At 43.4% G+C, this 26872-nt stretch overlaps 1 long non-coding RNA gene across 2 annotated transcripts in view; it reads right to left on the bottom strand.

The window, feature by feature from the left end:
* Nucleotides 1-26522, bottom strand: part of LOC122425738 — a 32283-nt gene extending 5761 nt beyond the window's left edge. Inside the window, exons 1-3 of one of the 2 annotated variants that reach the window (XR_006264983.1) lie at nt 26402-26522; nt 24766-24865; nt 21161-21227 (exon numbers count right to left, since the gene is read on the bottom strand). This is a non-coding gene — a long non-coding RNA (uncharacterized LOC122425738). The remainder of the gene's footprint in view (nt 1-21160; nt 21228-24765; nt 24866-26401) is intronic. The other variant, XR_006264984.1, reaches the window with a different exon arrangement.
* Between the last annotated feature and the right edge of the window lie 350 nt (nt 26523-26872).

The raw sequence follows: 26872 nt of genomic DNA, 5'->3' as shown, positions 1-26872 counted from the left end.
CTGTAAGAAGAGCTCTTAAATTAACCAGAGAGCTGCTGGGGGCCCCAGGGTCTTCTGGGGCTTATCAAGACCATTATCAGGTCTTCTGGGGAGATGTAAGCTCAACTCACAGGCAAAGCTTTGTCAAGACTTAAACTGGAAAAAAAAAAAATAGGTAACTGGAAGCAAAGCCCCTCCTGTGATTTTGGGGACAACAGTGACTTGTGTGATAAACCACTTAAGGATGGGAAAAAGCCTGGGCGAAGGTGAGGGTGCTCGTCCTATGGGGTGCCAGCACCTGCTTCTCCCACTCTTCACCATAGCGAAGTTACATTGTGTTTTCTTTCTTTTTAACTATGGAGAAACTGCAGTGCACGGAGTGTGCATAACCTCCCAGGGCACACAGCCAGTACATGGCTGGCTGGCACCAACACCACTAGTTTGTCTTCTCCAGGAAGGCAGGAGGGGGTGGGGGGTTGTGATGCCCTGATAAGTAGTTTTGGCAGCAGAAGCTAGGGGCTCCAACCTGTGTTAAATCTGCCTGAGAAACCCCTTTCTGATTCCACTTGGAGACAAAATGAGAGTGGATTGTCCAGCTTCCCACAGTCATCTGTGGTCATAGCATGAACTCAGTCGAAGGATGTGTGTATTTTCATCAAAGTGTAATGAATCAGCAGAATGTCCTAACTCTGCTTCAGAGAACAGGTGCCGTATGTCAATATCCACTTCCTTTCACTGCTTTCTTACAGGGATTTTTCTTAAAGCTGTCACCTGAGCGTCTACATTCCAAACACAAATCAAAATCTTGCCTCCTCCAAGCATCACCTGAAAACAAAATTGGTTGTCCCTTATGAGTGCTCTTGAGAAAACATCCATATTTAACTCCGAGTCAATGAAAGTAAGTTAGAAAATGCTAAACCTACTAAAGGATCCTTTTGCTCTAAGATTAGCCATTCACCAAACATTTTACAAGGCAATCATTGTGTTTCCAGCACTATAAACTTCAAAGAGTCAATCCAATTGTAGCTGGATCAGAGGAAAGAAATACAGAGCACAAAGATTTTTAGTTGACAAGCTCTGGAAACCTCTGGTCATTGGAAGTGAGATAAAAGAATTCATTGCTCTGTCATTTAATTCAAAAGCTTCGATCTCTATTTGTACTATGGTTAAAAGCACAAGTCCTGGATCATTCATTCATTGACTGATTCTGTTTTACAAGCACTGGGTGGACGTGGGGGTATGTTACTTCCCAAACCAGAGACAGTTCTTCGTGCTCAGTCGTTCAGTCATGTCCAACTTTTTGCAACCCCATGGACTGTAGCCCTCCAAGCTCCCCTGTCCATGGGAGTTCCCAGGCAAGAGTACAGAAAACAGATGTTTTCTTCTCCAGGGGATCTTACCCTTCCCGATCCAGAGATCAACCCTACATCTTCTGCATTGGCAGGCGGATTCTTTTCCAACTGTACCACCTGGGAAGCCCCCATCTCCAAATATCATCAACCAGGGGCTTAGGGCCTCAATATATGAACTTTGGGAGGACAGAAATATTCAGTCCATAACACCTACTTGATGAGAACATGCAAAAATGATGATAGAATTGCTTATTATTTATGAGGCATGACTGATCAAAAGCTCCTCTTTTGTATTACCCTTCTTTGGTGAGATGTCATTTTTGTTGTTGCTGCTGTTGATTTCTCTCTGTTAGATGCCCCCGCGACACTGATGTGCCCTTGCTCCCATCTTTTATGTAAGCATGCCCACTCCCCCTTCCATGTTGCTATCTCTTACTAGATGACCAAGTCAGGTTAACAGTCAAAAACTGACCTGAGACACTGATTTCTAGTATCCTCTAGGATTCTAGTATCTCTGTCAAAAACATGTTTAAGTAACTTACTTGTATCTATATTGATATTGGTTAAATCTCATTGGGGGCACACATATTCGATGCAGCAGAATTTCATTACAATGAAAGCTATTTGCTCGTCTCTTGACTCCATTGTAATGAGATCAGAAAAAGAGTATAATTCTGAAGAATTTGCATAGTGTTTGTATGTCATAGAGCTTTGTATAATACCATACGCCTTTGCACATGTCCATTCATTTACCAAGACAAAAGTAGAAAGCAGTAGAAACACAAATTACCAAAACACTGCTGGGGAGGAGAGAGAAAGCAAGTGTGACTATAGTGAGTAGAGGAAATAATTCTATAGCCAGTATTGAGGAATAGGGAGGAGGTGACAACGAAACCAAAAAAAATAAGAGAGAGATATTTTGAATCATTTCAAAAATATACTTCCCATTCTGGAAAACCTGCCTTTTCCTTGATATGCAGATGAGTCTCTCCCCCTGGAGAAACCACCTGTGGCTATGACACTCGTTGCATTTTCCTTATATAGAACTATGTTTTTCACAGAGAGCCAAGCAGCAGAATTACTTGGTCCACCCTCTAGTCTCTCTTTCCTCAAATCTGACATGATACTTGGAGTCAGTCTGGGCTGAGCTTGGGGTCCGCTTCCCCAGGCACAGAGCCCGTCACCAGCCTCTCCCGGCCTGAACAGGGTCATAACCTCCCCCCGCTTTGACCCCAGTAAGAGCTGATGCTGAATCAGCTGCAAAGTATTTTATTTATTTATTTATCTTTGGCTATGCTGGGTCTTTTGCTGCACTCGGGTGGCTTTCTCTAGTGTCAGCGAGCTGGGGCTACTCTCTGTTGCGGTGCACGGGCTTCTCGTTGCTTCTCTTGTTAACGTTGCGGAGCACAGGCTCTAGGCACTCGGGCTTCGGGAGTTGTGGCACACAGGCTTAGTTGCTCTCAGGCATGTGGGATCTTCCCAGACCAGGGATCGAACCAGTGTCCCTTGCATTGGTAGGTAGATTCTTAACCACTGGACCACCAGGGAAGTCCTGACTTACACTACATATATAGTGTAAATATGGTAAATCCTGAATATTCATTGGAAGGCCTGATGCTGAAGCTGAAGCTCCAATACTTTGGCCAGCTGATGCAAAGAGCCAACTCACTGGAAAAGACTGATGCTAGGAAAGATTGAGGGCAAGAGGAGAAGGGGATGACAGAGGATGAGATGGTTGGATGGCATCACTGGACTTAATGGACACAAGCTTGAGCAAACTCTGGGAGATAGTGAAGGAGAGGGGAGCCTGATGTGCTGCAGGCCATGGGGTTCACAAAAATCGGACACAATCAAGCGACTGAGCACAGCCTTCTTTGTAGCTGCATGAGGCTGGAGTTACAGATCTGTGTTCCACCAGTTATGAATTTTCACTTTGCAGGCAAGATAACTTAACCTGTTATTACAAACCTGGAATTTGTAGAAATCAAGTTTCCAGTCTTGCATTGCATCTCCAGGCGAGGCGCCCTGCACAGATCGCTACGTGAAGCATAGTAACTCTATCCCAGGTAATTTCTCCACCCCAAGAATGAGATGCTCCTGATCTATGTGAATTTCTCAAGAGGCAAAGAATGGTTCCTCCCAGCAAGTTGTAAATTGCTTAGGAGTTAGAAAAGCAGGGAGAAGTAGCATTTCCTGTGTACACCCTGCCTCTCCGAAATGGGCTGATGTGAGCAATCTGTCTTCCCAAGAACACAGTGTGCTTCCTGGCAGCAGGTGGACCAGCTTCCAAAGGCCCTTTTGAAGTAGAAACTAAAATAATGCTTAATGGTCATCCTGCTCCCATGGAGGGGGCGGGGTATAAATCAGAAAGACAGCCGGGCTTAGAACTTGGATCATGTGAGGCTTTTCTCAATGGTCACCAACTTCAGCCTCCTAACAAATAGCAGTTGGATTATTAAGTACTTTTAAGGGCCAGTCTAGTGAAAGAGCAGCTGTAAAACGGAAACACATGGAACCAGCTAGGTAATAAAAAAGACAAAAAAGGTGGTGGAAATAATTGGGTTTCTTAGCACTTCGAATATTTCACAGCAATGCCATTATCGTATTTATAAAGGATAAAACACCATTGGGTTTAATGGAGCTGCCTGGCTGTTTATGGTTTACATAATGCAGTTACAGTATGTTCCTTATTTAAAACAAGTATATACTTGTTTTAAAATGTATGACCTCTTTATTATAAGATGTTTTAAGTGCAGTGAAATTCTTAGAAAATTCATAAAGTAGAAATTGAGATGGCAGTACATAAAAGAAATTTTGAAATAGTGTTTTTAATTTTAAAAAGTTGAAGTCAAGGGTAAAAGCAGATGCTTTGGGGCTGCTCAGCTAGGACTACTGACTAAGTTTCATCACCCTTGACAGTTTAGAATCGAAAAGATAATTTTTCTTTTCTCCATTTTCTCTCTCTTCTTGCCAATGAACTTACAATACTTCTGACTGATGTTAAAAGAACCACAAGCAAGTCTGAGAAGGGTGACCCCTTGGAAAGTAAATTTGTGTTACCTTTTTCCCCATGAAGTCCTCTTCCTTATGGAAACAAGCTCAATACTTCACTCATTTAGTTAAAATAGTGAAAACTAATGCTTGGTAAATGGTGAGAAAAGGTACACATGTATGCGTTCTTGCTTTGTTTCCCTTAACAAGCTCATTCTCCCAGACTTAGCCTTTTTCCAGCTACAAGTCAATAACCCAGAATTCTGAGAAGGCAAAAAGAGACATTATGGATTTTTAGTAGGTAATAGATGTGCTTGGTACAGAATTCAAAAGGCATGAAGAATTCGCAGTGAAAATGTGTCCCCACCTCGTCCTGTCCTGCAGCTCCAGCTTGCACCCAGGCCAGGGCTGCTCTGTCTTCTCTTAGGGATGCCTGTGTGTGTGTGTGTGCGTGGTTACACGTGTCCCTCTGCTCACTTACACAATAAAGTGCGGCAAACAGCTCACATCAGTGCGTGTGAAGGATCCTTGCCCTTGTTCACCACATGGATGGACTCTGACTTTGTCGATGGCCATCCAGGTGGTTTTCCACATTTTTATGTAAAGAATGCTGAAGAGTGGTCCACATTCATCATTTCACACTGTGAGAAGACTCTGGGCAGGTACCAGAAGTGAAATCACAGGTCCGTGGGGACACGCATTTTAGATAATGCCAGATTTTTCTCCGTAAAACCTGTACAGTACACCCCCACCAGCAATGTGTGAGAGGACCCCCCCCCCACTTTCCAACGATTGTATTAAGAAATTTTTTCATCTAAACCAAAAAGATAGGTTAAAAAAATAGACTCAAGTCTGAGAGTGAGCATCTTTGCATATTTCAAGAGCCATTTGTGTTCATTTTTCTGTGAACACTCGTCTAAATTCTGTTCCATTTTTCGGTTTAGTTATGGCTCTGTGGGGCTTTCCAGATGGCACTAGTGGTAAAGAACCCACCTGTCAATGCAGAAGACATAAGAGACGCGGGTTCGATCCCTGGGTGGGGAAGATCCCCTGGAGGAGGCAATGACAACCCACTCCAGTATTCTTGCCTGGAGAATCCAATGGACAGAGGAGCCTGGTGGGCTAGTCCATGGAATCAGAAAGAGTCGGATATTACCTGGTGCCCATGCACATGTGACTCTATGTGTGTATATACAGGGAAATTAGCCCCTTTTATATATTGCAAGTTGGAACTACTTTTTCTTTTTTCATTTGTCTTTGAAATTGCTAATGGTACTTTTTAGGTTTTTTTAAATACAGTTTTTGGATACAAATATACCAGTCTTTTCCTATGTGGCTTCTAGTTTTGTATCACTGTTGGGCTTTTCTTTCCTTAAAAAAGAAGTCTACCATTTCTTTATTTTATTGCTTCATGGTTTTCAGTTTGAAAGCATCTCTCCCTTTAACCTCTGTATTTGTGGACGGTGAGAGGTAGAGAAGTAACTTTTACCTGTGTCCTGGCCATTGATCTAAGTGTCCACAATTTGTTAACTGAATGTTCCATCTGTTCCCCAACTGACTTAAATCTCACCTTCATCTTATACTAAATCCCTCTATGTACTTTATTTATTTGCATGGATCTACTTGTCTGCTCCTGTCTTAGTACTACATTGTTTCAAGTGCTGCAGCTTTATAGTAAGTTTTAAAATCTCAATAACAGGCTCTTCTTTGTAAAAAATACTTATTTAGGCTGCTCAGGTCGGCGTGTGGGCTCTCTAGTTGTGGCACAGGGGCTCAGTCGTTGTGATGGGTGGGTTTAGTTGCCCTGTGGCATGTGGGCTGTTAGCTCCCCTGCCAAGGATTGAACCTGAGTCCCCTACATCCCAAGGGGGATTCTTAACCGGTGGGCCACCAGTTAAGTCCCAAGGCTCCTCTTAACATTCTTTCAGCTACTCTTGCTTGTTTTTGCAAATGAACTTCAGAATCAGCTTTTCTAGTATGAAACCAAAATCCTGTTAGTCTTACTGTGCTGTGGGCTTAGTTGCTCAGTCATGTCCAGCCTCTTTGCAACCCTGTGGACTGTAGCTTGCCCGGCTCTTTGGGGATCTTCTTGAGCCAGGGATCCAGCTGGCATCTCCTACGACTCCTGTATTCACGGGTGGATTCTTTACCCCCTGAGCCTAAATTTATGGTTTAACTCTGAAAGTGCTCCTTTATGAAGTTAGACACGATAAGCCTTTCCCACACTCAAATCATTCCTGTCCCTTGATAGCATTTCTGGTTTCCTTCATGTAGAAATTGTACCCTTCTTATGAAGTTTATTCCTAAGCATTTCATCATTTTTGTTGCTACAACAAATGGATTCATTTCTTTCTTGATACCCTGGAGCTAGTGTTGATTGTGTATAAAAGCTGTCAATTTCTGTACAGCAATTTTGACTTTGTGATCAAGTCAGATTCTCTTCTATATGTAATTTTTTCATGTAATTGCTTTCCAGGTAAATAAATGGGCCATCTACAAATAATTATCATTTTACCTATTAAAAGCTGTTTGTTTTGTTTTTTCTGACTTTCCCTGAATTGACCAGCTTAGCAGTTTTTGGACAGTAGAGTAAGCCTTCTCCCTGTCAAGTAGGAAGGGGATCTCTCTGAGGCCACAGACCCCCCCCCTGTCTCCTGGGGGACCAACACAGACCTCTGCTTCTATCTTAATTTTGTTTGGCTAGTCTCTTACTGGGCTTCCCAGGTGGTAAAGGACCTGCCCGCCAATGCAGGAGGCTTAAAAGATGTGGATTTGATCCCGGGGTCAGGAAGATCCCCTGGAGAAGCACATGGCAACCCCCTCTAGTATTCTTTCCTGGAGAATCCCACAGACAGAGGAATCTGCTGGGCTACGGTCCATAGGGTCACAAAGAGTCAGACAGGACTCAGGCCACTTAGCAGCAGCAGTAGTCACTTACTGAAAGAAATGAGAGTAATTGATTTCTCCTGTTATTGAACAGTGGGGTAGGAGATGGTCACAGCTTTTGTGGTTTATTTAAACATTTACTTTATTGGTTTCCTTATAAATCCCATTTAACATGCAGTAGCTCTAAGTTACCTAGATTCAAATATTCAGAGGATGGCTATTACTGAGCAGTCTCATTATCTGGAAATTAGTAACCTTGGGAGGAGTCAGGGTCCTTCCCCCTCGAGCCTTCTCCAGGCAGCTCCAGCATCTGTGTCTCCCCAGTCTCACCAGTGGGAACCTCAGCCGTGCAATGCAGGGCATGCAGGGCAGTTAAGATCCCGGCTTGACAGACTATTGATAAGCTTAGCTGGATGGCAGTTGAATTTATCAGAAGGTGAGGAAAATTAACGCGAGAAGTTACGGATGTCATCTTAGCTCAGAACTCAGCTGGTTGTGCAACCCTGGCAAATTGTGTAACCTCTCCGCTGTGATATTTTCAATCTGGGGATGTGACTATTATTAAATATTCAGTTAATTGATATTTAATATCAGTTAATAATCTTAATTAAAAGTATTCTTTCATAGTAGATATTCAGTCCTATACTTACATTTGTCCTTGCACTCTACCGTCTTTATTAGGAGACCTCACTTAACAGTCCTGTGTGTTGCTGTTATTACTCACTGTGGTTACTGCGATCCCATGTGGCATTTTAGATAAGGAAGTGGGTTGGTCTTTGGGGCTTCTCCCTTGCTGCCTCAGCAGATTGAAGGAGCAGCTGGGCCAAGAACTGGCAGCCGTAGGTTTTTAATCAGCTGCCGCCTCGAGCTCAGCATCACTCCATTGGGTGGCCTCCCTGCACAGTCCTGTCTACCACCATCATTTCAGAAAGTGGGTAAGGACGGACTCTCATCTCTTGCCAAAGTCACCAAAAGTTGGAGATGTCAAATCACAGAAATCAAAGTAGACCTCCTAGGGATAAGACATTGGCACTGAAAAGCATTGTGAAGGTGTATGAAATATTTTAATGAAGGAAAGTAAGCCTTACTTGAAATCATATTAATAGTCAAAGGGAACAGTAACCAAGATTTCCTTTAAATTATAGATGACAAGTCATTTCCTTTCCTCTAATCAAGTACACTCGTGTTTGTCTCTTGTTCAAGCTATACTTTTATCACGGTGGCCTATCTTTACATCCCTGTGTAAGACTAGAAAAGGGTCAATAGAAGGAAAAGCCACGTTTAAGAAGTCGGTAACACTGTGTGGAGTCTGAGAACTCACTGGGTTCTTCTTAATCTGTGACTGACATCGTTTAAGTGATGTGACGTAACCAGCAGTCATTGTCCTACCAGACATCAGACACAGGAGAGGCAAAATATCCACCAACACTTTTATTTTTTTTCTTTTATTTATTTATTTTGGCTGCCTTATGGCACACAGACTTCTCTAGTTGTGGTGTGAGGGCTTACTTGCCCCTCGGTGTGTGGGATCTTGGCTTCCCAGGTGGCGCTAGTGGTAAAGAACCAGCCTGTCAATGCAGGAGACATAAGAGACCTGGGTTCAGTCCCTGGGTCAGGAAGATCCCCTGGAGGCAGGCATGTCAACCCATTCTAGTATTTTTTCTTAGCAAATCCCACAGACAGAGAAGTCTGGTGGGCTACATTCCATGGGGGTCTCAAAGAATCGGACATGGCTTAGTGATTAAACAACAAGAGTACGATAGAATTTTCTTTCTCTTCTCATAAACATTATTTTTTTTATCTGTTTCTCTTTGTCTGGAAGGTAAGTTCCCTAAAGGCAAGAATCTTTGATTCTATCCCTAGATGTGTCCCAAGCATTATGTCAGGTCCCAGAAAATAGTAGGTATTACATAGACAACTGTTGGATGAATGAATGGACAAATTAATGAAGTCATTGTATGCAGCCAGTATTGACTTCTTTGAAGCTCAGCAGAACTTCCTATTTCATGAAGAAAGTGGTGGGGGCATATTAAATTTAGAGTTGAGCTATGTTTTTTTTTAATTATATATGGATGTAGGAGCCTGCTTGGCTGAGGTCCATAGGGTCACAAAGAGTCGGACATGACTAAAGTGACTAGGCATGCATGCACATATGGGATCTTAGTTCCCCAAACAGGAATCAAACCTGAGTCCCCTGCATTGGAAGATGGATTGTTAACCGCTGGACCATCAGGGAAGTCCCTCCATCAACACTTTAAAATATGGAAACCGATGAACATGTGAAACTATGCATAGTGAAGGTTTAGAAGAGAAAAAGAGTGAACATTTTTTGACATGGGAGAAACTGGAGTATGTGATCACATAAATGGTTTAATAAGACGTCAATAGTATGAAAAGATTCAGGCTTGTATTGAGGCTACAATTCGTTTTGGAAAGACCAGATGAAGCTTGGGTTCCGAGAGAGGGTGAGGGCTGCAGAATGCAGACACAGCCCTGTCTGTGTTCAGACATGCTCCCAGGAGAGGCAGAAATGTGTTTTTTCTTCACCAGGGAGCAGCCTTTAGAGTGTATCTCTTTGTCCTGTTTACCAGACGATCAATGCTGCGGGTATCTTGTGGATCTTAGCTAAGCATTCTAGTTCTGAAACATCATTTTTCCAGGATTTTGTTTTGTTTCTTACCAAAACTGAACCAGAATCCATGTTTTATGATGCCCTCCACAGATCTGTGAGCTTGCAGAGGCCTTTGGAGGGACCCCACAAATATGATTGCCCCAAGGAAGAGAGAGGTGTTGATGGGTTGTCATGAGTAAACAGGGAAAAGAAAAGAAGCTCCCCTGAAAAAAGGGCTAGAAATTATTTTTAACACCCTCTGTGATTATTTAGCTAAATGTGGGAGGCGTACCAACCTTTATTTTCAAGTATGTGACCTTTTCACAATCATAAGCTGTGCCCTGAAATGTGCCAGAGTATGCAGTAGTTTTAATTAGCCTCCCTATCTTATAAAACCAGCAACCAAACTGAATATGAGGCTGGTTTTTTTTTTTTTTAATACCCATCGATTTGAGTAATTAGAAAAAAAAAAAAAAGAATTGCAAGGAATGTTCTTCAACTGAGTTTATCCTGGCTTTTTAAATTCTAACTAGAGCAGGGCAAAAAAGAAAAAGTAAATCACACTATTTGGTTTCACTTCTTACTTTAGAGAAATGAACGTGGCCAGTTCTGGTTAATTAGCAGAGGCACATTTATGTCATGGTGTAGTTCAGCCTGTGCACCTTGTGTCGGAAAGATAGGTGATTTGTGTTATTTTTCTCTGTGGGTTTTGGGGACTATGATTTAGCTAGGCGATATCCTGGAATACATTAGAAAATAACAATGACAGATCCATCTTGTATTTTGTGCCCTGAAAAGCTGTTAATGTAGACGTAAATGCTGTGCTTATAATATAAAAATGCTTGGGAATTACTGGCCCCTTAGCCAGGCAGGGCTTGTGAGAGGAGAGGGCAAGACAGTGAAAATCAGGTTTCCCCCAACTTGGCTGCAACGGCTAACCCTCTATAAAGAATGCATAGACAGGCCCCCATCTGAAGGAATTCCACAGGTGACCATCCAGACTTCACAATAAATCACGGCAGTTGTGAACATTGCAGAAGAGCTCTGTCTAATAGGAAATAGGGAGAACTTACAGTAAAGTAGGAACAATTATCCATCTTATGGGATATGGGACTTCCCTGGTAGTCCAATGGCTAAGATTCTGAGATCCCAATGCATGGGGCCTGGGTTCGATTTTTGGTCAGGCCACTAGACCCAGCACAGTCAAATAAATAAATATTTTAGAAAAAGAAAAATGAATTTAATATAACACCTCACTGACAAAACTGTAGGGAGAATTAAATGGAGAGACTTAAATGGCAAATACCAAGCATGGCACACAATAGGTTCCCATTGGGTAGTAGGTGTTTTATAAATGGAATGAATTTAAATGTATTTATTCAATGCTTCTTGAATAACCACACCTGAAAACAAATGAGGAGCAAAGAATCCGTTTCTTGAATGTGACTAAAATAACAACTTTGGCCTGGGTCTATGAGGGGGAAGTCTCTGGACTATAGCCTCATATATAATTTATCATTTGTCTCCATTAAACCATAATAAATTATAAAGAACCAGAGATGCAGGCTTTGTACTAGAAACCTCCTCTGAACACAACCTGAGGGGACTATTTGCACCTCCACCAGCTTCCTGCAGAGAAGCATTTGCTATTAATAACATGGGACCATCTTTATTCGTCCACGATTTCAATTCTGTAAAATATCACATAAAAGCTGCCCTTTCCTGGACTCAGCCTCTCCAGCCTGGGATACTTAGGGACACTTGAAAGGTATAAAATCTATGACTGTCTGTACAACAGCAGAGATGTATTTAAGACACGGGCTATGAGATACGTGTGTGCTGTATGCTCAGTCACTCAGACATGTCCAACTCTTTGTGATCCCATGGACTGTAGCCTACCAGGCTCTTCTGCCCATGGAATTTTTCAGGCAAGAAGACTGGAGTGGGTTGCCACTTCCTACTCCAGGGGATCTTCCTGACCTTGGGATCAAGCCTGCCTCTCTTGCATCTCATAGTTCTGGTCAAAAGCTATATCAGTAATGGGTGTGTGTGTGTGTGTCTGTGTGTGTCTGTGTGTGAGCTCAGTCATGTCCAACTCTTTGAGACCCCATGGACTGTTGCCCACCAGGCTCCTCTGCCCATGGTGTTTTCTAGGCAAGAACACTGGAGTGGGTTGCCATTTCCTTCTCCAGGGGATCTTCCTAACCCAGGGATCAAACCCAGTCTCCTACAGTGGCAGGCGAATTCTTTACCCATGAGCCACTGGGGAAGCCCCGTGTACCAATCATAGCCACGACTTGTTGGCATTCTGAAAATGAAGAAGTGGATGGCAGAAATTTCATATTATCTCTTAGTATTAAAGTGTTCAGATAATTTAGATAATCAACAACATAAAGAATACCCTTTCAGGACTCACCTCTTCTCCATGTGTTACATTATATTTCCTTGGTAGAAGAGCTGTGTCCTTTATGTTGTTGGTGATCTAAAATAACTGGGCACTTTAATCCTAAGAGATGATATGAAATTTCTGCCACCCACTTCCACATCACTTTCAGAATGCCAACGAGTTGATTGCATTTAGTTTGGGGTCCCTGAGAAAAGGTTAAATATTAATTAACTTGCATAGCTTTAGGCAACATTGCCAGAATCGTGCAGCCCTCTCTTTTTAGCATTGCTAATCAGAATCTCTGCTGTTATTTTCTAAACCTTAACTCTTAGAGTCTGGGCATACCACTGGTTTGTGTGCATGCTCAGTCACTTCAGTCCTATCCGACTCTTTTCAAGTCTGTGGACTGTAGCCCACCAGGCTCCTCTGTCCATGGGATTATCCAGGCAAGAATACTGGAGTGGGTTGCTATTTCCTTCTCCAGGGGAATCTTCCCGACCCAGGGATCAAACCTGAGTCTCTTGTGTCTCCTGTATTGCAGGCTGATTGTTTACCACTTCACCACCTGAGATGAACCAGTTACCTAAGAATCAGTGTTCCTGATTAGAAGTGGTTTGTTTACAGGACATAAAAGTTCCAGTTTGCCCTCAGAGTTTGGGTGGGGAGGAAATGGTAGGGCTTTTTCCTGTTTCAGTGGTTTCTATGAATCACATTGCATGCTCAGAACATATGAAACATCTCTTCTCACTTATAGATGTAACAGATGCTGCTGGATACTATGGTAAATGTGTGTGTGTGTGTGTGTGTGTGTGTGTGTGTGTACACCCAGTTGTGTTTGACTCTTTGCAACCCCATGGACTGTAACCCACAGGCTCCTCTATCCATGGGTTTCCCCAGGCTAGAATACTGGAGTGGGTTGCCATTTCCTTCTCCAGGGAATCTTCCTGACCTGGGGATCAAACCTCTGTCTCCTTCTCCTGCAGGCAGAGTCTTTACCACTAGCACCATCTGGGAAGCTCCAGAGTCGATGGTAATCGCCATGCTAGAATTCACCACTGTTGTGTATCAGGGCTTTGGTTTGGGTGATTATGGAAAGAGGACCTGGATGTGATTCTTCAGAGACTCCTGTGGTTCTCTGTGCCCTGTGCTGTGGTCCTCACTCTTCTCTACATCAGAATCTCCTATGTAACCTTTTACTAAATGCACGTACTCAGGCCCCACCCAAGCGATTATAACTTAGATATTCCAGAAATGGAGCCAGGTTCCTCTGATTTGGGGGACCTGAGGGACTGAACAGGTCGCAGTAAGGATCTCTGGTGGCCCGTGGATGGGAAGGTGGGGGGAGAAAGGAATGGGGTGGGGTGGGGCAGGAGGACGAACCTACAGAGAGTAAACGTACAGAGACCACAAGGGGCCGCACGTGCAAAACATTCTCAAGTCCTCACCACGGATCGAAGGAGAAAAGTGGTTCATCCTGTTGATTTTTGGCAAAACTGACATCAAAATCAAATGCTTGTGTACATTTTCAAGATGTATTTTCTATGGCAGGGACCTGACACCCGCAATTCTTCTTTATGACCCTTGTGACAGCTTGCCTTGTCCTGGGAGGCTCTTTTTCTCCTCCCTGATCTTTATTTCATTGACAGGCAAATAAATATAACTTTAAATTTCCCAGAGCACTCGTTGTGGCCCTGCCAGACAGTTCTTCAGGGTAGCCGTTCCTCAACCCTTCATCCTAATTCTTCGACCATCTTTACATCATATTTCTGCTTCCTTGTAATCTGTGTACAGTTTACAGAGCACACACCTGAACTAGCCCCAGAAGTGTCCAGGGGGCACTTGGGGGTAGTGACCACAAATCCTGTTGTTAAGGAAAACTGTGTTTTAATGTGCTTCAGGACAAAGGATGAAAGAAAAGTTTTCTGTCCAGCAGCAAAGCTGACTGTTGATGGGAATCAGAAAGGTAGTCAGGCCATTGTTGAAACTGGAGGTGATGGTTTTTCCTTGACTTAAAAAAAATCCCTTGAACGATTCTCCATCCCCCGTCATTCCATTCTTTGTACCTCGTGTTTGGGTTATCACAGGAATTGTGAACATGGGAGCATAGTTCAGCCTCTGTCCTCTGTGTCCAAGAGGTCACTTGCATTTCTTGAAGCCACTGCATTTATGTTGCGCCTGTCTATCAATGGTTGGGAGGACTTGCTCTTTGGCGATAGCTGGGGGGAGCTCCCGAGGATTTAGTAAATTGCTACCTTCACGAGGGAAAATAAACGGGGAGTGGGGTGGGTTGAGTACTGAGAAATTGATGCTTTTGAACTGTGGTGCTGGAGAAGACTCTTGAGAGTCCCTTGGACAGCAGAGAGATCAAACCAGTCAATCCTAGAGGAAATCAACACTGAATATTCATTGAAAAGGCTGATGCTGAAGGTAAAGCTCCAAAACTTTGGCCTCCTGATGCAAAGAGCCTACTCATTAGAAGGTACCATGATGCTGGGAAAGATTGAAGGCAGGAGGAGAAAGGGGTGACAGAGGATGAGGTGGTTGGCTGGCATCACGGACTCAATGGTTGTAAGTTTGAGCAAACTCCCAGAGATAGTGACGGACAGGGAAGCCTGATGAGCTGCAGTTCATGGGGTCACAAAGAGCTGGAGATGACTTAGCAACTGAACAACAACAAGAAAATGAAAAGGCCTTGGTGACCTGGGAACATGGGACTGGCTTAAACAACCATTCAGACGTGGAGCAGTCAGAACACAACCGAATCTATGTCTCCGCACACTGACTTGTCACTTGGCTCTCTTGGAATCTTCACTCCAAGTCTGCCTGTCAGGTACCTGCCAGCAGAACCTTGACCTCACCAGCAAATTCTGCCGTTATTTTGAAACGACAAGAGAATCTGCTTCTACCTCTTGGTCTTTTTTTTAATGTTTACATCTTTCTCAATATGCTGTCAGGGCTGACAGACTAAATGAGGACTTGTCACATGCCACTTTAGCTTGTCTCCGTGTATTTTCAGCCCCCATTAAAAACACAGATAGTAGTAATTAAGTCTTCTTTAGAAATCATCCCTTAGTGGTGATGTGCTTTCCATTTCCTTCAGTGAGACACTGTACTTTGATAAATCACTCCATTGGCAGCAGCAGTAACAACAGAACCTGAATAATTATAAACCCTTCTTTCGCTAATACTTAGCAAAGTCATTATCCAGTGCAGTTTCCTCACACCAGAATAAGGAGACCTACATGAGTAAATTTTCAGAAACCCTCCTTCATCCTTTTCTTTCGGGAGGAGTCGCTGGTCACTCAAGAAATGAGTCAGAAGTGTTGGTGCCTCAGAGAAACGGCCTTGTTGCCTAGGGCCTCCCCTCCTGTGATATTCATCGAGTTTGGACCAGTCCTGAGGCCCTCTCGAGTGTGAGTCCCAAGAGAAGATCCTAAGAGTCCCTTTGTGATGAAAAAGTTTCCATTTATTTTATTTCCATTTTGCTTTAAAAAAAAATTAGAATTAAGCACTTACCAAACATAATAGAAAAGCTTTTGTATACATGTGTGTGTATGTTAGTGACTCAGTCCTGTCTGAATCTTTGCGATCCCATGGACTGTAGCCCGCCAGGCTCCTCTGTCCATGGATTTCTCCAGGCAAGAATATTGAGTGGCTTGCCATCCCCTTCTCCAGAGGATCTTCTCAACCCAGGGATCAAACCCTGGTCTCCTGCATTGCAGGCAGATTATTTACTGTTTGAGCTACAGGGAAGTCCTTTACTATAATATAAATATTTTAGAAAACTGATGAATTTTAAAGCTGAGTGCTAAAGAATTGATGCTTTTGAACTGTGGTGTTGGAGAAGACTTTTGAGAGTCCCTTGGACTTCAAGGAGATCCAACCAGTCCATCCTAAAGGAGATCAGTCCTGAGTGTTCATTGGAAGGACTGATGTTGAAGCTGAAACTCCAATCCTTTGGCCACCTGATGCGAAGAACTGACTCATTGGAAAAGACCCTGATGCTGGAAAAGATTGAAGGCGGGAGGAGAAGGGGACAACAGAGGACGAGATGGTTGGATGGCATCCCCGACTCAATGGACATGAGTTTGAGTAAACTCTGGGAGTTGGTGATGAACAGGGAGACCTGGTGTGCTGCAGTCCATGGGGTCGCAAAGAGATGGATATGACTGAGCGACTGAACTGAACTGAAAAAATTTATGACATTTTGATTCCACTTGTTTGACTTAGTATGAATAGAATCCTAGATCTCTAATTTATATTCACTCAACATTTTTATATAGTTTCATGTATTTTGGCATCTAGTATTACTGCTAAAAGTCTAGAAAGTTTATTATCTTCATGATTAAAAAAAAATTGAATGAGGCTTGAAACTTCTAATCCGATTCTGAGAATATAAAGAAATATTATATTGTTTAAAAAAACAGGAAATGTGATCCAATATTATTAAAGTACAGATTTTGTTCAAATCTCAAAAAAAAACTTAGAATTATTCAGGGAAAAAATATTATAATATGTAAATAAAAGGAGACAGATGGGTTAAAGGGAGAAAAGACTATTTCCATTTTAGCTCAGCTTTGGAAATCTAGGCCAACACTGATAAAAATTGAAGAAACACAGATTGAAACCAGATCTGTCTCACCAGAGAAACCAGTGCTGCGTGAAGTCTCCCGCTCGGGCGGCTCTGGCTGGAGAAAACCACCCACCCTGACTTCAGAGACCTTGCTCTCCTATTAGACTTCTCCAGATTTGATTTTTTTTTTTTTTTTTTAATGATTCGAGTCATCACCAATCAGAATGAATCATAAGTGATTTTTTTACGTGACATTTGGAGGATGTTTCAAAGGCAGAAAGCAGAGCCGCCGGACTCTTCCCCCTCAGCCTGTGTATTTCTTGTTAGATTAGCAGCATTTTAAAACCCAAACTCTCACTTGCTGACATTTTCATTAGCGCTTATTCCATGTTCTGGCTTTTAAATTTTAATGCCTGTCTTATAAAGAAGGAGAGAGTGGAAGCTTCCTAATCAGAAATGTATTCCTTTCAATTTACCATCTTCCAAAAAAAAAAAAAGGAAAGAACCCCTTGTTGAATAGTCACGACCAGGATGTAAAGAGTCGTGGGGAAACACGATAAGGTGGGACAAACACTGACTCTGTGTATCTGAGGTACCAGAGTCAGATGTGCGGCCCTCCTGCACCCTTTCCTCCCTTGAATATGTGATAGATGTAACTCCACTGTCCTCCAGGTTTTTTTATTGTGATAAAATATACATTTTTAAGTACCCAGTTCAGTGGCATTAAATGAATTGACATTGTATGCAATCCTCACCACTTTCCACCTCCAAACTGGAACCCTGTCCTCCTTGTCTAGTAACTCCCACCTCACCACCCCCAAGCCCCAGGTCATCACTGCTCTACTCTCTGTCTCGCTCTATTTGACTGTTCTAGGTATTTCATATAAATAGAGTCATACAATATTTATCCTTTTGTGTCTGGCTTATTTCACTTAGCATAATGTCTTCAAGGTTTATCCATGTTGCAGTATGTATCAGATTTTCATTCCTTTCTAAGGCTAAATAAATTTCCACTGTATGTATCTACCACATATTGTTTATTCACTCACCATCAGTGGGCACTGAAGTTCATGTCATTTTTGGACAGAGATCATTTCCCTGCTTCTTTTCCAATTGAGATGCCTTCCTGTGGGTTAGGAAATGTTCTCTTCTCTTCAGTTTTTGGGAAAAGTCTGAGAAGAATTTGGGCTTCCCTGGTGGCTCAGATGGGAGAGAATCTGCCTGCCAGTGCAAGAACCACAGGAGACCTGGGTTCAATCCCTGGGTCGGGAAGATCCCCTGGAGAAGGGAACGGCTACCCACTCCAGTATTCTGGCCTGGAGAATCCCATGGACAGAGGAGGCTGGCAGGCTACAGTCCATGGGATTGCAAAGAGTCGGACACGACTGAGCAACTAACACTTTCACTTTTGAGAAGAATTTATGTAAGTTCTTTCAGTGTTTGGTAGAATTCACCCATGGAGCCATCTGGTCCAGGGATTTTTTTGTCAAGGAGTTTTTGGTTCCTGGTTCAATGTTCTTACTAATTATAGATCTATTCAGATTCTCCATTTCTTCATGATTCACTCTTGGTAGGTTTTGTGTTTTTAAGAATGTGTTCACTGCATCTGCGTTAATTTGTGGGCATACAAGGGCATATAGCTATTCATAGTGGTCTCTCATAATCTTTTTTATTTCTGTAGAGTTGGTAGTAATTCACCCACTTTCATTTCTGATTTCAATAAGTTGAGTCTTCCCTTTCTCAGTTAATCTTTTTGATTTTGTTAATTTTTCAAGAAAAAAACAACTCTTGCTTTCATTGTCTTTATTGTTTTCTCTATTCTGTTAATCTCCACTCTACTTTTATTATTTCCTTCCTTCTGCTAGTTCTTAGTTTTTCTTCTTTTTCTAGATCCTTAAATTGTGAAGGAAGGCAGATTGTTGATTTGAGTTTTTTCTTTCTTTCTTTCTTTCTTTTTTTTTTTTTTGATGCAGCATTTACAGCCATAAATTTTCAGCACTGCTTTCATGGAATCCCCTAAGTTTTGGTATGTTGTGTTTTCATATAAATTTGTATCTTTAAGGGACAAATACTTGTATTTTCTAATTTTCTTTCTGATTTCCTCTTTGACTGATTGATTAAGAGTTTGTCATTTAATTTCCACAAATTTGTGAATTTCCCAGATTTCCTGCTGTTACTGATTTCCAGTTTTATCCTGTCATAGTCAAAAAAGATTCTTTGTATGATACATATATTTTAAAATGTATTAAGACCTGATTTGTGGCCCAACATAAGGTTTGTCTTAGAAAATGTCCCATGTGAACTTGAGAAGAATGTGTATTCTGTTGTTGGGTACACTCTTCCATATGGGTTCTCTTAGATCTAGTTAAGTTATGGTTCTAGTCCTCTATTTCTTTACTTGTCTTCATGTCTGGTTGTTCTGTCTATTGAATTATGTGTTCAGTTTTTATTACTTTCACCATGAGTGTGTTGCTGGGCCCCTGGTAACTTTCCTTGTTCTTTCTTTCCTGCAGTGGATAGTGTTCTGGGAGAGAGGGTGGGATAAACAACTTTCTTACTTGCTATACTGCAAGAAGATCAAACCATTCAATCCTAAAGGTAATTAACCCTGAATGTTCATTGGAAGGAAGGACTGATACTGAAGCTGAATCTCCAATACTTTGATCACCTTATTCAAATAGTTGACTCATCGGAAAAGACCCTGATGCTGGGAAAAATTTAAGGCAGAAGGAGAAGGGGACAACAAAGGATGAGATGGTTGGATGGCATCATCAACACAATCGACGTGAATCTGAGCAAAGTCCAGGAGATGGTAACGGACAGGGAGGCCTGGTGTGCTGCAGTCCGTGGGGTGATAGAGAACTGGACACAACTTAGCAACTAAACAACAATCCTTAAATACCTGGCTCCCAAAAGGCGAAGGGGAGAATGAAGGGAAAAAAATTTCAAGGCACTCTGATACCCTAAAAGCCACTTCAGCCAGCAGGGGTTGCAGCAGCAGCATCTGGCTCCTCCATGCCCACAGCTCCACAGTCAGCCACCAGAATACGGAGCCCTGGCATTTGGAGGACAAGTCCTGGTTGTCTACCCTGTACATCCTGCAAGTCACACGCAAACTGCTCCAGGAACATGGGCACGGCTTCCGGCCAGGGGGCTGAGAGCAGGGCCTGAGCAGCCACCTCTGTGCTGAGAGCCAGAGTTGACCAAAATTAACTCTGACTTGTCTCCCAAGCCTCCCCTGGAAGCCGCATGCCTTCAAATAGACTCCAGGTTCTAAAATAGTCGCATCAGACAGCTTCTGCCAGTGCCGTCGCTGTCTAGAGAGGAAGCAGATTCCTGGCACTTCCTACTCACCATCCTCTCTGCCATCCCCAGGCTCTGCTGCTGAAGGTCTGGGGAGAGAGCGGAGGCTTTCCTGACTGCCCACACCGGTGTTTAACTCTAAATGATGGTAACTTTACCAAGATACACCCCGATTCTGGATTCTCATTCACCTGATGGCCCTTTCAGTTATAGATGCAAGTATCTTTGAGTTTATAGATACAAAATGCTCAGGAGAATGGGTAGCTTTTACTGTATGTTTGTTAAGGGTGTTAGTTGCTCAGTCGTGTCCGACTCTTTGTGACTCCGTGAACTGTAGCCCACCAGGCTCCACTGTCCATGGGGATTCTCCAGGCAAGAATACTGGAGTGGGTTGCCATGCCCTCTCCAGGGGATCTTCCCAACCCAGGGATCCACCCCAAGTCTCCCACATTGCAGACAGATTTTTTTATAGTCTGAGCCACCAGGGAAGGTTTTACTATGTGTGTATATATGTATACATGTATATATAATTTGTTTGTTTCATTGTTTTGCTTTTTCCTCAGAGACACTAACTATGCATTTGCTGGATCTCCTTCTTGAATCTTTCCTTAAAAATTCTTTTTTTTTTTAAATTTCAACTGTATTTTGCTAAGATTTTCCATTTTAACTTCTGTATCCCTTGCCCAGTGTTCAGCAAGGTCTGTTCTCCCTTCCTGCTTCCTCCAGTTTCATCTTCATTCCTGTTAAGGTTTTATTTTTCCTTCTACTTATTTTGTGTGTGTGTGTGTGTATTCTGCCTCTCTTTCTGTTAATTTGTTACCTCTTCCTCAAAAGACTGCTTTTCTACTTTGTATAGAAATGGCCAAATTCTGAATTTCTATTGTTTTTATTTTCATAAAAGAGGAAGATCATCATGTAAATAACTTTTCAGAATCAGCTCATCTGAAAAATGTTGAATTTTTTAGAGGATGAGTTTCAGATTTGGCCTCCAGCATTCACGCCCTATGACGGGAAGGCTAAAGGCAGTTGGAACACACCGTGGTGGGAAGTTGGGATTTAATCAAATTGGGGGAGCTCACCGCTGCTTTATTTTAAAGCCCTTGATTGCAGCTCTGCCTTGCACATCCTGGCGTGGTGTGGCTGCCCCTGCAGAAAGCACAGATGGTGACTGTCAGACCCATGCATCAAACCTAAGGCCCTCCTGGAGACAGCCATGTCCTCCGGCTGGCATCCTGAATGTAGCTATTTTCCAACCATTTTGAAAATTAGCCTTAAATATACTTTTGGAGAAAAAAAAAAAACACATTTCCGGATGCACCTTCTTCTGCTCCTAACAAAGTCTCAGTAAATCAGAATGATGAAAGGGAGCCTCATCTCCATTTGAGGGGAAAAGAAAACTGAGTTGTGGGCCGTTTAGAAAAGCAGATAAAGACGTGACATCTTCATGGATGACATGATCATGATTATTTTTACAGGGAAGAGAAAATGGAGTGACACACAGCAATTCCAGAGAGTTGAATGCTGGCCAGTGGACACAAGTGTAAGGAGACAGTTTTACTCCAGCCTAAGGAAAGTCTTCCCTGGTGACTGAAATGGTAAAGAATCTGCCTGCAGTGCAGGAGACCAGGGTTTGAACCCTGAGTTGGGAAGATCCCCTGGAGAAGGGAATGGCTACCCACTCCAGTATTCTTGTTTGGAATTCCACGGATAGCAAAGCCTGACAGTCAACAGTCCAAGGGGCTGCAAATAGTCAGACACAACTGAGCAACTAATACTTTACTTACAGATATTTAGAAAAAAATTTCAACTTAAAACAATGAGTAAAGCGTACATAACAAGAGCCATGTAAATAGCATCATGGACCCAACGGACATGAGTTTGAGCAAACTCCAGGAGATAGTAAGGGACAGGGTGACCTGGTGTGCTGCAGTCCATGGGGTCACAAAGAGTCAGACACGACCAAGCGACTGAACAGCAGCAACTGTCTGTTAAAGATGAATAAAGGAAATATGTTCTAAGGTGTCTGAGAGACACCGGAGATCTTTTCTGAGTGCCTCTTCTCCACGAAGCATTAAACAAGGTGGACGCAGGTGCCGCCGGCACACGTCTCAGATCTCGGGCAGTCCGGAAGGTACCCAGCGTGGCCTGGAGAGGACTTCAGGCACGGGGCCTCAGGGCATTTGGAACCCGGGGGCCTGCGCTGGACAGTTCCCACCCTGATCCCCACTGCTGCAGGCACTCAGACTCCGCTGATTTCATCCGGGGCCGCGGTTCATTACAGCCCCTGACTCACACATTTATTCATTCACTTACCTTTACTAACCGGTAAGACTCTAGAGCTTCTCAGTACAAAAACATATATATTTCTATATTGCCCAAAAAAGCTTTATTCAGTTAGAAGTGTATGTTCAGTTTTTCCATTTGTTGCAAATTCCATTCTTGTGCTCTCTGAATAAAACCGTTGGGGGAGAAAACAGTATTTATTCTCGTTGTGTCCTTAAAGGGCTTCCCTGATGGCTTAGAGAGTAAAGCATCTGTCTGCAATGCGGGAGACCCGGGTTCAATCCCTGGGTCGGGAAGATCCCCTCAAGAAGGGAATGGTAACCCGCTCCAGTACTCTTGCCTGGAGAATTCCATGGACTGAGGAGACTGGTAGGCTACAGTTCATGGGGTCCCAAAGAGTCGGACAAGACTGAGAGACTTCACTTGTGTCCTTAAAGGAAATAATAGCTGTCCTCACAACTCCCCTTTTTCATTACTTTTACTACCCAGGTTGAAATAAGCACGGGAGCTGTATAATGATGGTGATGATTATAATGCATAATTCTGTGAAGTTTTTCTTTGAAGGATCTCTCAGTGAAACCGTCTGGTGAGCAACACATGACTGACTTCATTTCTGTTTTCTTAGGATTAGGCATCATCAGGACGCAGAGTGTATAATTACCCTCTAGGTTGAACTGATGTCTATCTCAGATGAGATGACGTTTCGTCAGGAGGCAATGTGAGGTCCAGAGAGGTTAGGTAACGTGTCTAAGGTCACACAGCTTGACTCTGGCATAGCTGGGATTAGAACCCAGATCTCTCTGACTCTAAAATCCATGCCTACTCTTTCCACAGTAGTACACGTCAGACAAAATAAAGTAATTGCTGCAGTACACACTGCTGTGGTCAAATGGGAAGGGGTTCTTCATTATAGCAAGGAAGGCAGGGGGATCCATGGATCATGTTACAGGGCCTCCATTGCAGGGAAATGAGTGGGGCAGATACATGGTGGATTAGCTCCTTCTCCCTCTAAAATGCTGCATTTCTGTGCAAGTTCTCTGTCCTATTCCAGGAAAGGTCTGTGGCTTGTGTTGTCCATGGCTTCTACCTTAGTTCCTTTTTATTTAATTGTTGTTGTTCAGTTGCTCAGTCGTGTCCAGCACTATAATTCAAAAGCATCAGTTCTTCGGCGCAAAGCCTTCATTCTGGTCCAGCTCTCACATCCATACCATACACATTGATTAATTCATGCCACCATTATTTACTGTGCTCCTAATAGGTGCCAGGCACAGTGAAAAAACACAGGGTGCCGCCTTCAGAGAGAATCAGCCTTCTTGTTTGGAAAGTTCCTGGGGTTATAACCAGCCTACGTGACTCTTAAGTCTTTGCTTCTCAAAGCCTGATCCTGAGACCCATCACATGAGCATCACCAGAGAGCTTGTAGTAATGACAGAAACTCAGGTCCCCACCACCCATTCTATCAATACATTAGCAAAACCCCCAGGAGACCCGCATTGCACAGCAGAGCCTGAAAAGCCCTGCCCCGAGACTCAGAGCCAAGTCCGCGGAGGGGAGTGAGTTGGCTGGGTGGATTGTATGTTTAGTTTACAGCGGTTGTATACCTGTGGGTTTAAATTGTCCTTCACATAGCAAACTCCTTGGTACTGGAGAGCACCACTAAATTACAAGTAAGCAAATAGAGATTTATCTCTCCTGTTCGAAAAATGACAACTTTCCAGACACTGCTCATGTTTCCTTCTGCAAATATTTATCCAGTTACCCTTGCATTCAGGGGATTTGTGCTCGCTCAGACGTTGTGAATTGGTATTTGTAGGCTTGGCCAAGCACCTGCTTGTGTGGCCGGCACAGGGTTTTCGTAAATGTTTAATCCTTTGCAAGCATTTAAAAACTGAGAGATTTTCTTGTAAAAATGCAGACTTCTGGCTTCTCTTGAAAATTGGGCAGCCCCACTTTCCTGATGACACAACAGGCTGGCTCTGGGGGTCCCCCCTGCAAGTGGGGGGCATGCTCACTGGTTCACCCAGCCCCACCCACTCCGCCAGCCCCCTGGACTGGAGGCACCAGAGCTGACCCTGCCTCCTGGAATGGCCATGTTTTAGTCACCTTCAAGGTCTCCGTTCAGAAGCAGCCCCCACAGGAGGAGAGAAGAGGGCAGGACTGGTGGTGAGGATGGATATATGGCTCAAGGCTTGCGATCCTCAGCCCTGGTGCAGGAGTTTATAAAGGCATCAGTGCCCCCAGAAAGTCTGACTTAACAGGTTTGGGCATCACCAGATTTAAAAATCTCCACAGGTGACTCTAATCTGGCTTGAGAACTACCAACTGAGCCCATCTATCAATGCATTACTTGCAAAAAAAAAATGAAATATACCAAAGTGAGGAATAAAATATGCATACATACGTGTGTACATGGATACGTGGGCTTTCCAGGTTGCTCAAGTGGTAAAGAATCCGCCTGCAATGCAGGAAATGCAGGTTCCATCCCTGCGTCAGGAAGAGCCCTTGGAGAAGGAAATAGCAATCTACTCCAGTATTCTTGTCTGGAGAATCCCATGGACAGAGGAGCCTGATAGGCTACACTCTGGGGGGTTGCAAAGAGTCAGACATGACTGAGCACACACACACACACAAATTGACAGAATTTACATTGAAGCCTCATTTCTCTGGACGCTGGTGATCCAAGATGTTTTGTCTAATGACCGACCATCTACTTTCCCATAGACAGAGAGTCGGCCAAGCAGATGAGTACTGTGAGCAAGATGGCTTTAAACTGCTTTATAGAAACTAGACTTTTTTTTTTTTTAGGATTTAAATTCAAATGCTGCCTTGAGCTAAATATAATTTACATTCTCGATTACAAAAACAAGAATTTGCAGGATACCAGCCAGCACTGTGAGTAGATCATCCCGGGCCCCTCTGACAATTGCTTTTACTGTAGAATTACTTTTACTGCCTTGTCTATTATCACATAGCCTAAAATTCTATTAGTACTTTAATTGCTTTAGAATAATGTTTATTACTGTTGGAATTCAGCTGCTCATGCCACAGAAGTGTCCATATGAGGGACATCATTAGAGGATGACTTCCTGTAACGCCACAGCTTTAGTGGGACCCGTCCCCTCACCCCCATCCTGATCCCGCTCAGGTCCTCAGATTTGCAAGATTTGTGCTGCAGCGCTCTGGCAAGTGAAGTAAGTGCCTGCCGTTTCAGGCAGAGCCTCTTGATGAGGGAGTCTGACAATCACCAGAGTAATTCATGCGATGGCTTTATGCAAGAAATTTCATTATTTCTAATAGCTGATGGTGGTTTAATATTTTAATGTAATTATGCTTAATTATATATTGTAATAACGCATTGATAAGGCTTTGGACCTGGGTCTAAGTAAAATACAGCTTGTGGAAAATTTTCCTCCAGTTTTTTTTTTTTTTAAAGAATTAAGTCCTGAAGTGAAACTGGATGCAAATCCGACAAGCAATCTCTTGCCAGAGAAAATATTGGCATAATATATTTGAATGGCCTAGTTTATCAGCTTCCTTGGCTAAATCCCCAAAGCATACACTGTTTGAAAATTATTTCGGAGCTGCTGTTCCTCACCCTTGCGCTAACCTACTTTGGGTCATTTCTGTTTTGTTTTAAGAGCTTTTACCAACTGGCCGTCTGCGTGTGGGAGACACATGTCATTTACTGTGATTGTCATTAAAGTGGGGGAAGAGGGCTTGGAACTAATGGCAAGAAAAGACTGGGGTCTCGCTGGTCTGTGCTGCCCACTGTGGCCGGACACTCCAGCTGGATGCAGACAGCAAGAGCTGACATACAGCCCCCCAGTGTGGGGGCCCGTTGGACCCTTCCCCACATCCCCACCAAGGCATCTCCCTCACAAGGTGTGGGACCTGGAGCCTGACAGCCAGCCAGATTCGGGCCTCAGCAAAGTCCCCAGAAACAGAGGGCCCAGCCCGCCCACTCATGAAAGGAGAGGAAGGGAAGGGAAGGGAAGGGGAAGGAAGAAACCAGGCTCCAAAAAGGAGCAGTGCCTCACATGCACACAGTACTGCCCCATCGAAGGAATCCAGTTCCCTTGAGAATCCTGCCTTGTTGCTGACTCACGCCATCTTCCAGGGGAGAAACCTGAGGCTCCAGAAATGAGACGTGTGGACGCGGCACACAGCGCATGTCCGGGCGGCACGTTGCCGAGTACAGGGCTCTGTCCGCATGTCCCAGCAGCCGGGCCACACCCGCAGGCAGCTCCTCACAGGGGACGGTGCTCCCTGGCTCAGAACTGTTCATTCTCTTCTTAGCAGAGTTAAACAGTGCCCGTTTTGAAATCTTTCTTCAAGAGCACATTGTAAAGTTTAGAAAAAGGAAACAACAGAAAAAAAAAAAAACAACCTTGCCACCACCAGAGGAGAGAAGGGAGTGGAAACCCCCCAGCAGAGGCTCCCAGGGAAGGTTTATTAAAGGTCACCTCATTCCTGACGGATGAGATGGTTGGATGGCATCACTGACTCAG

The sequence above is a fragment of the Cervus canadensis genome, chromosome 23 (assembly GCF_019320065.1).
Source record: "Cervus canadensis isolate Bull #8, Minnesota chromosome 23, ASM1932006v1, whole genome shotgun sequence".
Lineage (NCBI taxonomy): Eukaryota > Metazoa > Chordata > Mammalia > Artiodactyla > Cervidae > Cervus > Cervus canadensis.
The sequence above is the reverse complement of the archived record's forward strand: the minus strand, read 5'-3'. Positions and strand labels throughout refer to the sequence as shown.